General features: G+C 57.6%; 1 protein-coding gene across 6 annotated transcripts in view; it reads right to left on the bottom strand.

The window, feature by feature from the left end:
* LRPAP1 (LDL receptor related protein associated protein 1) overlaps positions 1–10,529 on the bottom strand; it is a 768,843-nt gene that overhangs the window by 295,255 nt on the left and 463,059 nt on the right. The window contains exon 1 of one of the 6 annotated variants that reach the window (XM_050792188.1): positions 3,052–3,055. The exons of the other annotated variants lie outside the window; for them this stretch is intronic. The gene's annotated coding sequence lies outside the window, so the exon portion shown is untranslated. Of the gene's footprint in view, positions 1–3,051; positions 3,056–10,529 lie in introns of those variants that run through there. 6 annotated transcript variants of the gene reach the window in all.

Below are 10,529 nucleotides of genomic sequence, written 5' to 3'. Positions count from 1 at the left end.
AACCCCAAACAACTGGTAAATGGATAAACAAACTGCAGGTGCCGCCAAACAATGGAATACTACTGAGCAGTGAAGAGGGCGAGCTGCAGCTGCATGCAAAGGCCTGGGTGAGTCGCAAAGCCAGAGAAGCCCGCCTCGAAGTCGACGTGCTCTCTGGCTCCCTTTACATGACATTTTGTTTAATAGACTTATTTTTTTCTTTTAGCAGTTTTAGGTTCACAGAAAAATTGAGCATTAAGCACAGAGTCCCCTCTGTCCTCTTGGTGTTATTTAACCTCTCCACCTGTAGACGCGGATATTGATGTGGACTTCACAGGGACAGTGGGTGGCAGGAGATTCCCGGAGGTGGGTGTGGGTGTGCTTTGTAAACTGTAAAGTGCAGCACCCCAGTTAAAATTTATTCTCAGGCTCAATAAGCCATGGGGGTGGCTGGATGGCCACCGGGGCCTGCAGAGGGTGGGAGAGACTGGCTCCCAAGCCCAGCCCAGAGGTTCTGGAAAGGTAAGCCTGGTCACATTGCTCAGAGGTGAGGAGGAGGGACCTTCCAGCCCAACCTGGCCGTCTGCAAGGTTTGTCACTTGCGGGGATGACGGAAAACTACCAGCCTGTCTGCACAGCTCCAGCCAGTGCTCTTATCTCCCATCGGCACGCCGGAGGCCTCGGTAGCCTCGGCCCAGCCAGCAGGAGGATGAGGCGCTTCTGCTCCTGGAGAAGGAGGCCCTGTGGCTCCACACCCCTAAGGGCTGGCCCTAGACTCCTGCCAGGTCCCCACCCAGTCTGTGACATGCAATGCCAGGAGTCTAGAATGGCCTATCACTGAGGGGGGGTTCAGATCCTGGATCTGTCCTGTCCCCACTGTATGACCTCAGCACATTCCTGCACCTCTCTTAACAAACCCTGCCAACAGCTGAGTTCCTTAGCACCTGCTATGTCGTGCAGCTTGGAGACACTGTGCACCCTTTACCAGGACCCACTCTCCCAAAGCTCGGTGAGGCGCCTGGTCAGCCCCCAGGATCAGGGAGGCCGAGGCTGGGAGCAGAGGTTGGCCCACACCTGCCACAGGGCTGACCGAGGTTGGGACTGGGATTGGAATTCCATCCCCAGGTGCCTCTGACATGAGGTGAGCCGAGGACCAGCGTTCATGACGCAGTGGGAGCCCCTCCCAACCGGGCTGTGACTTTTGTGGGGATGGATCGTGTAGGGAGGCAGGCAGCTGCCCTACAGATCTGCGTCCCAGAGCCCTGAGCCACCCACAGCTCTGCGCTGGGGTCTCAGCTGACATGTAGTTACTGGAGTTTCTGTGGCTTCTCTGGACGTGGCCTGAGCCGGGCCGGGGCAGAGAATGGAAATGGAGGGACACATACCTATGCCCTCAACAGGTGGCACCACAGGACCCACACGAAACTTCTACCCTGGCATGAAACTCCTCCACACACACGAAACTCCTCCCCTCACACGAAGCTCCTCCCCCCGCATGAAACTCTTCCACAGACACGAAACTCCTCCTCCCACATGAAACTCCACCTCCCACATGAAACTCCTCCCCTCACATGAAACTCCTCCTCCCACACGAAACTCCTCCTCCCACATGAAACCCCTCCCCTCACATGAAACTCCTCCTCCCACATGAAACTCCTCCCCTCACACAAAACTCCTCCTCCCACATGAAACTCCTCCCATACACAAAACTCCTCCTCTCACACGAAACTCCTCCCCTCACACGAAACTCCTCCTCCCACATGAAACTCCTCCTCCCACACGAAACTCCTCCTCCCCCATGAAACTCCTCCCCTCACACGAAACTCCTCCTCCAAATGAAACTCCTCTGATACACAAAACTCCTCCTCCCACATGAAACTCCTCCTCTCACACGAAACTCCTCCTCCCACATGAAACTCCTCCCCTCACACGAAACTCCTCCTCCCGCATGGAACTCCTCCTCCCACATGAAACTCCTCCTCACACGTGAAACTCCTCCACACACACGAAACTCTTCCCCCCACATGAAACTCCTCCTCACACGTGAAACTCCTCCACACACATGAAATTCCTTCCCCCACATGAAACTCCTCCCTCACACATGAAACTCTTCTTCTCACACGAAACTTCTCCCCCAACATGAAACTCCTCCCCTCACATGAAACTCCTCCTCCCACATAAACTCCTCCCCTCACACGAAACTCCTCCCTCCACATGAAAGTCCTCCTCCCACATGAAACTCCTGCTTCCACATGAAACTCATCCCTCACACGAAACTCCTCTTCTCACACGAAACTCCTCCTCCCACATGAAACTCCTCCCCCCACACGAAACTCCTCCTCCCACACGAAACTCCTCCTCTCACACGAAACTCCTCCTCCCACATGAAACTCCTCCCCTCACACGAAACTCCTCCTCCCGCATGGAACTCCTCCTCCCACATGAAACTCCTCCTCACACGTGAAACTCCTCCACACACACGAAACTCCTCCCCCCACGTGAAACTCCTCCTCCCACACAAAACTCCTTCCCCCACACGAAATTCCTTCCCCCACATGAAACTCCTCCCTCACACATGAAACTCTTCTTCTCACACAAAACTTCTCCCCCAACATGAAACTCCTCCCCTCACATGAAACTCCTCCTCCCACATAAACTCCTCCCCTCACACGAAACTCCTCCCTCCACATGAAAGTCCTCCTCCCACATGAAACTCCTGCTTCCACATGAAACTCATCCCTCACACATGAAACTCCTCTTCTCACACGAAACTCCTCCTCCCACATGAAACTCCTCCCCCCACACGAAACTCCTCCCCCCACACGAAACTCCTCCTCCCACACGAAACTCCTCCCCCCACATGAAACTCCTCCCCTCACATGAAACTCCTCTCCTCGGGCCTGCTCAGGGCCAGCATGGGGCACCACGGTGAGCCTGTAGCTGGCCCTCCATGGGAAACAGTCTGCATTGGAAGGAAGGCCCTGAAAGCTTCTTCTGGGCTGGGGAAGGAGCACTAAGGGGAGGAAGATCACACTGCTCCAGCCACGGTGACACAATGCTGGGGCTGGGGGTCCCCCCCTGCGTCCAGGTGTGTGGATGTCACCAGGTAGTCTCTTTTCGATGGCCACCTGCTTTCCTGCTTCTCATGAGCCCCCACAAAGTGGTGGGATGACCACCAGCAGATGCAGTGTGACACCCCAGCTTGGCAGCCCCAGGAAAAGGGGGTCCCAGGGCAGATCCCACACACTCCCAAAATTGCAGTGAAGCCACTCAGCCATAGGGGCCTCGGGTGGGGACGTTCTGCACAGGGATATCAGACACTGCCGCCAGGAGGCCGTTCAGGTGGGAGGTGGCTCTGTCGGGGAGGTAAGGCTGCTTTGCCCACCTCCTCCCTGAAGCCCACCTGGCTCGTGGGCAGCTGAAGGCTGGTGTCTCTTGGGCCTGCACTGGTAGTTGCCTCCAGGTGTCCTGCCCTGCATGGCACTCCCTTGCCACACCCTGGGCTTCACAGCCTCGAGGGGAGGGGTCTCTGCCCCTGGAGCATGGAGCTCTCGGCTGCTGCGCCCCAGCCTGCCTCTGTGCCACCTTCAAACCTGGCTTGTATGGAGAAAGTTCTCCCTCCGGCCTCTGGCCTGGCTCCCTGGTGGCAGTGGTGCCCTCTGCTCAGGACTGCCCTGAGGGCCCTCTCCCAACCCTACCCCTGCTTGAACGAGAGAGTGAGCGAGACTTCCCCAGGTGGGCCCCTCCCTAGCTCCCCACCCTGACTTTTCCCCGAAGCCCAGGCTCTGCTGTGCTCTGCGCTAGGGCTGGATTTGCTGAAGCCAGGGGTCCAGGCCAAACGGCTGGCCAGAGGCCTGTGCTGCCCCCAACCTGGGAACCTCCAGACCACATTGATGTGACCCCTGCCTCCCAGTTGCCAGAAACAGATACTGAGCTCTGAGCAATGGGCACAATTTCGGACCCAGCGTACTGGTGGTGCTGTGAAACTGCAGCAGCAAAGCTCATTGGAGTCATTTTCTCCTGCACTGATGACACGGAGAGGAAAAATCCCCAAATAAAGCTCTTCCCACAGCCACAGCTACGAAAACATTGTCCCCTGCAAGTGTGCTCACTACTCAACCATGATTTCTCCTCCTCAGGGGGAAAAGCCTCCCAGCAATTCTCATTGCAAGATGGTAAACCTGTCGCCCTAATGAACAGCTTTCATTTAGAACTCAGAGAGAAGGTGCGCACTGGGAGACGGCGGCTTGTTGACTGCGATGCTTCCAAATCACTTGCTCAACCTGCAGCGTTCCCATGGAACTTGGAGCGCCCAGCCTAGGGCTTTATTGTTGTTTATTGTTGTTTCGGCCAAGAAGGAAGTTTTCAGAAGCGATACTTTGTGCTGATTCATGTTTCACCCTTGTGCCTACAAAGTCTCTGTCAAATGGTCATCCTGGTCCTCTTGCATGCCTCTGGTGATGGGATGCTCACTACTTCCCAGTGCAGCCCCCCTTCATTGCAGGGGCTCATCGCCAAGACTGCAGGGGAGGAGACTCAGAGCTCCCGTCTGTCCTGCTATCTCCACCTATGAGTGTTTACTGAGCGCCTGCTACGTGCCAGGCCCTGTGCCAGGGCTGGGAGGGAGGAAGGGGCTTGGGGAGGGGATGCCCTTTCCGGGGGATGGAGCTCAGGGCCAGCTTGGCTGTGGCAAGACCACGATGCAGGTTTGACACTCTTGAAAGGAGAAAGGAATTGGGTGGGAGGAGCCTCAGACCACAGCTGGCAGCTGAGTGAAAGTCTGGGCCACCCATGCAGGGAGCTGGGACCAAGCTGGGACCCCCCCTGGGAAAAGCAGCGCTGGGGTGAGCCCCTCAGCAGCCAGCTGCCTCTGCATAAGTCCCCACGGCAGCCACAGTGAGGCTCCTCTGTCCTCCATGGGGAAGGCCACCTACCCGGCATGATGGCACCGGCTCGTGGTGCATGTCTAATCTTTGGCAGCTCAAGGGCATCAGCCTCTCAGCGGCCCCACAGCAGTGCTCAGCGAGGGTGGGGACTGAAGCACCCCCATTTTACAGGAGAGGAGCAAGGCTTGGGGATCAAGGGGACCTGTCCAGGTAGGATATGAACACTGCAGCTTCACTAGCCTGTAAGATGCCCACACACAGTCCACAGCACCTCCCAGCCCTGGGTGGTGAGAATTGGTGCAACCCGAGCAAGCACAACCCTGGTGGGGGGGTGAGGAGGGACCCCACCCAGCTGGCCCAAGGCAATGCCTCCTTACTCCCGCCTAGAATAGGGTCCCAAGCCTAGAATACACTGCGGGTGCAGCCTGCCCACCCCATGAAGCATGGGCCCCGGCTTCCTCAGACACAGACCTGGAGGACTTGACCCCGTGATGGATGAGGGGCTCCCAGGACAGCTGCTGACGGTTCCCAGGGTGGACAGCACCAGCTAGGGCTGGGCACACAAGGGGGAATTCAGTCCAGGAGGTTGGAGCGATGCGTGAGTGAAGAATGAATGAGGGAATGAATGATAGTTCGGGCCATGGCCAGCCGTGCACCAGCTTCCCTCAGAGCTCCCTGCGCCCGGCCTGCCAGTGCTCTTGCCTTCCTTTTCTCATCTCCACCTCTCCCACCCTCGTCACAGGCTGTCCCCTTCTCAGAGGCACTCGGGGTGCTCCTGAGCCTCCTCTCATTCCAGGAGGCTGAGCTGCACTCCGTAGAGCTTTGGAGTGGGGAGGGGCTTGGTGGGGGAGCTGGGGGCGGGGCCAGCCTTCCTTCTGCCTCGGATGTGCCCTTCCCAGTGACTCCATGACCTCATCAACAAAGCCAGGGAGGCAGTGTTGCAGGTCCTGCTCCTGCGTGTGGGGGCTTGTCTCAGCTGGCACAGGGGTGTGAGGACACACAATAGGTCAGGCCCATCAGGTGAGGTGGGGTGAGTCTGGGGCAGGCGGTGGTGGCCCCTGAATGTTGGCCGACGGGCCTCTGGGACAGGTGCAGGGGGCAGTGCATCCTCTCCTGCTCCCCAGGGCAGCCACAGAAACAGCAATAAAAGCCTTTTTGTTGCCTTTCCAGCCCAGACAAAATCAATAAATTCTGGAAACATGAGAACAGCTGACCTTTGAGATTTCTAGCAAACCTTCAAAGAGTAAATGTGGCTCGGGTTCTGGCTCAGAGCTCAGGGCCAAGTCCAAGGCACTGGGAAGCTCCACACAGGCCCAGTTTGGGTCCTGCACTGTCACAGGCATGAGACCCCAGTCCTGCACGTGCTTCTCAGCAGGCCTCACTCATGTGGATTCCAGAAAGTTCTGTGGATAGAACCTGCTCTTTCTGTGGTGAGCAGCAGTATTGCTTTAGCTGTGTCTCAGCTGTTCCATCTCCTCTAGGAAGTTCTCCAGCTGCTGCAAATGTGGAACATGATCGGCTGGGGCAAGGACAGTGCCACTCTGCAGATGGGGAAACTGAGGCCCTGAGAAGGAGGGATTTGGGGTTGATGCCAAGGTGCTTGGGCCTGATTCTCGGTTCACTGGGCGTCACCCACCTAGACCCTGGTGCAATTTCCAGAGGCTTGGTGAGGGAGCCGGGGGCGGGGCCAGCCCTGCTTCTGTCTCGGATATGAGCACCCCTGCAGCTCTGTGGCCTCATCAGCAAAGCCAGGGAGGCAGCAACACTTGTGGGCCCCACTCTATGCGTGTGGGGGCCTGTCTCATCAGCCTGAGCAGGCATGTGAGGACAGCTCCCCCAGCAGTAACCCAGGTCACCGCAAGTGGCTGTGGCATTCACTTTTGCCCAGGTACCCAATTCAGTTATTTATTTATTTACAGACAGGGTCTGGCTCTTTCGTTCAGGCTGGAGTACAGTGGCACTATCAGGATTCACTGCAGCCTCAACCTTCCGCGCTCAAGCGACCCTCCCCCTACCTCAGCTTCCTGAGTAGCTGGGACCACAGGCATGTGCAACCATGGCCGGCTAAGTTTTATATATATATTTTTTGTAGAGATAGGTTTGCACCATGTTGCCCAGGCTGGTCTCTAGCCTCTGGGCTCCTGGAATCCTCCTGCCTCAGCCTCCCAAAGTACTGGGATGACAGTGCTGGGATTACAGGCATGAGCCATGCACCTGGCCATAATACAGTATGGACTGAGCTCCCACAAAGCACTGGTCATGGTCGGAGCTGGGGAGGGGCAGCCAGGGCCAGCCATGATCCCTGTGCACTATGAATAGGACTCTCTGGAGGGTGGGATGGAAGGGAAAGGGGGAGGAGAGAGATGGAGACCACCCACCAACCCTGAGATAATGACTGGACTCCTGCAGGAAGGGGTGGACTTGGGAGAAAGGCGAGGAGGCCTCTTGAGCTTTGAGTGCGAAGCTTGGAGGGAAGCCTGGCCCAGTGAGAATTTTGGGAGCCCTGGGCACAGATGGGGTCTCCCGCAGGTTGGTGTCATCTGCAGTGCCGAGAAATGAAATGCCGCTGTTTAGGCAGCTGCTCCCTTCCCTGGGAAAAGCAGAGGCCACGCAGACCCAGGCCGGCTGCCCAGGGTCACAAAGAGGGCTGGCGACGTGCTGGGCACAGAGCTGAGTGGTCACCTGCTGGTGCTGCCTGGACAGCCTTCTGCATTTTCACCCTGCCGGGCCTGGCTGCAGCCAAGGCTGCCAGCCAATCAGGACTGGGGGCAAAGGTTCAGCTGTGCCCTCTCACAGCCACCGCCTGGCCTGTTTCCACCACTGCAGTGCTGTGTGCCAGGTCCCTCCTGGAAAGTGGGTTTCTGAACATCCAAGCAGAGAGAGAGAGAGAGAGAGGAGGGTGGTCGGGGCTCCACAAGTAGGGCCTGAGCCTCTTCTGTGCCATCCCTGAAGAGTGGGAGAGAGCTGCCTGCCCTCAGGAGAGAGCCGCAGGGAGGGATGGGGCCTCCTGCCGCCTTGACCAAGCAAGCTGAGATGCCTGGAGGCCCAGCTGGCCTCCTCCCACCTGGAGCACATACGCACTGAAAGCAGCCTCGCCACGAACTCGTGGGAAAGTCGGGGCTGGACCCAGAGGCAGGGGATCAGGCCAGCTTCACCCCAGGCCACTTTCTGCCTGGCTACACGCAAACTGATTTATGCTCAAGGCAGCAAAAACCTCATGTCTTTACCAACCAACTTTTGTAATGTTTTAATTAATGATGAACTTTATGTCTTAAGAAGATTTAGGTTTCAAAAAAAATAACCAGCAAATCGTAGAGAGGGTTCCCATGTGCCCCGGCCCCCGTTTCCCTCATGATGAGCATCTGATACTGAGGTGGCACCAGCCGATGACCTGACACTGACGTGGGGTTATTAACCAAAGCCCACAGTTCACATCGGGGTTGATTTTGGTGTTGAACTGGGTCTGGACACACATATAGTAAGTAGCATGCATCCGCTGTTATAATACCTTGCAGAGCAGTGACACGGCCCTAAGCATCACTGTCCCCCGTGGGGCTCTGCGGACTCACCCCTCCCTCCCCCTCCCTCCCCCTCCCCTCTGGCAACAGCTGATCTTTTTACCGTCTCCATAGTGCTGCCTTTTCCAGAACATCCCCCAGTTGGTATCCTGCAATGTGGCCTCTTCGGACTTGCTCTTTTCACTTAGCAACATACATTAGGGCTCCTCCTGTCTCTTCATGGCTTGAAAGTGCATGAATTACGTGCGATTGTCGGGATGTAGCACGGTTTGTTTATCCGCTCACCTGCTGAAGGACATCGTGGTTACTTCCCAGTTCCGGCAATCACTAATATAGCTGCCATAAAGGCGAGTGCAGCTTTCTGTGCAGACACGAGCTTTTCACTCTTCTTAAGTTTGGCCTTATCAGGACCTCCCCTGTGGGCCTGAAGACTTGAAGAAGAAAGAGGCCTCAGGGGCAGTCCCTGAAGGCCACACCCCCGGGCAGGGCGGACACAGCCCTGGACAATGGGCCTGCTGTCTGGGGAGGGTGTTGAGGAGGCTGTGCCTGGGCCCAGGAAGGGCTTCCTGGAGGCAGTGTTGGGAGCTCGGGGAATGAGCCAGTGTCGGGCAGGTGGAAAGGGAGAGCAGAGCCCGGAAGGGGCCTGAGGTGAGCATGCGTGTGGCGGGTGGTGCGGAGCGGGGAAAGGGTGGATGTGGGACGCCCACACCGTGCGGGCGTCAAGGACCACGTTAGGGAGGCTGGGCTTTCTCCAGGCAGATCAGACGTGGTTCAGCTTCCCGAGGGAGTGGCTGGAGAGCTGGGCTGGGGTAGGGTGGGCGGCCACAGGGAATGGGGATGGAGGGGGCTGGGGTTGTATCTGTTGAGTGGAAGCCACGGGCTGGCTTCGTATGCCCCCTATGTTTCTGAGATCACATAAAGCACTGGCCACGGGGGCTCCATCTGGTCCCAGCCCTCCAATTCCCACCCCTCCTGCTGGCTCAGGTGGACACAGCAGAGGAGGAACTCAGGCCATGTCACAGTGGTGTGGACACCACACGCACGGCTCATCTGGCGCCTGGCACCAGGACTCACCCTGGAGGACATGGGAGCAGGCAGCTTATTGGGAGGTGGCCCCAGGGGGCACAGGCAGGGAGGGAGGACAGTGAGCTGGGAAGAGAAACAAGACACTCGGGCTCGGGTCCCGGCAGGGGAGGGGCGGCCCGAGGCCACTCCAAGCACAGGTCAGGTTCATTCCTCCGTGTGTCACGGGACAACGTGCTGTGCGATGTGATGGGAAGAGGGTGTCAGAACTTGTAGGGTTTGGGCTTTGGTTGGGCACTGTGAGGAGGGCTGAGGCAGCAGCGGGGTTGTCTTCAGACCGGATGGTCTGTGATGGGCACCTACGCACTCGCGTCTGCAGGGAAGGAGGGCTGCAGTGGGGTAAAGTGGCAATTGGGGAAGTCCTGGGCCCTCCTTTAGCGCAGGAGAGGTGGCATTTTGAGGGTGGCACCGAGGTTTCAGCCTTGCTTGAAGTGGACGTCCTTCAGTCTCATTCCTGTCCTGCAGGAGGATGCGACTTTGCTGTCAGATCGGTCTCTAGGTGGCAGAGGCTGCCTCTGAACCTTCCCACCTGGGTCAGGGAGCTGGTGTTTCTCTGCTGATTTCTCATTGGCCCGGGCCTTCTAGGCTGTGCACAGTGTCCTGGACATGCTCTGAGGCACTGCAAAAGGAAACAGCGGGGCCAAGACCCTTGAGAAGGTGCTGGGGGCCACCTGGAGGTAAACCCCACAGAGAGCCAAGGGCATGGGGGGCAGGGGAAGGGGGTGAGAGTGGCCACTTGGCCCAGTAGCTCCTCTAAGGGGCTGTCCTAGCTTCCTCCTTCCTGTCCAGTCACCATTTTCCTCCATCCCCGTAGTGGGGGGAATAATGTCCCCTCCCAATTCACGTCCATCTGGAGCTTCAAACTGTGGCCTTCTGTGGAGGTTGGGTCTCTGCAGATGTAATCAGGTCAGATGAGTTTATACTGCATGAGGGTGCACCCTCAACCCAACAACTGAAGAAGACAAGACAGAGGCTCAGAGACATGGGGAGGAGGTCACGTGGAGACAGAGACAGAGGCCGGAGCAATGTGCCCACAAGCCGAGGAACGCCCGGACCCACTAGG

Source organism: Macaca thibetana, chromosome 5 (assembly GCF_024542745.1).
Source record: "Macaca thibetana thibetana isolate TM-01 chromosome 5, ASM2454274v1, whole genome shotgun sequence".
NCBI classification, from domain to species: domain Eukaryota; kingdom Metazoa; phylum Chordata; class Mammalia; order Primates; family Cercopithecidae; genus Macaca; species Macaca thibetana.
The sequence above is the reverse complement of the archived record's forward strand: the minus strand, read 5'-3'. Positions and strand labels throughout refer to the sequence as shown.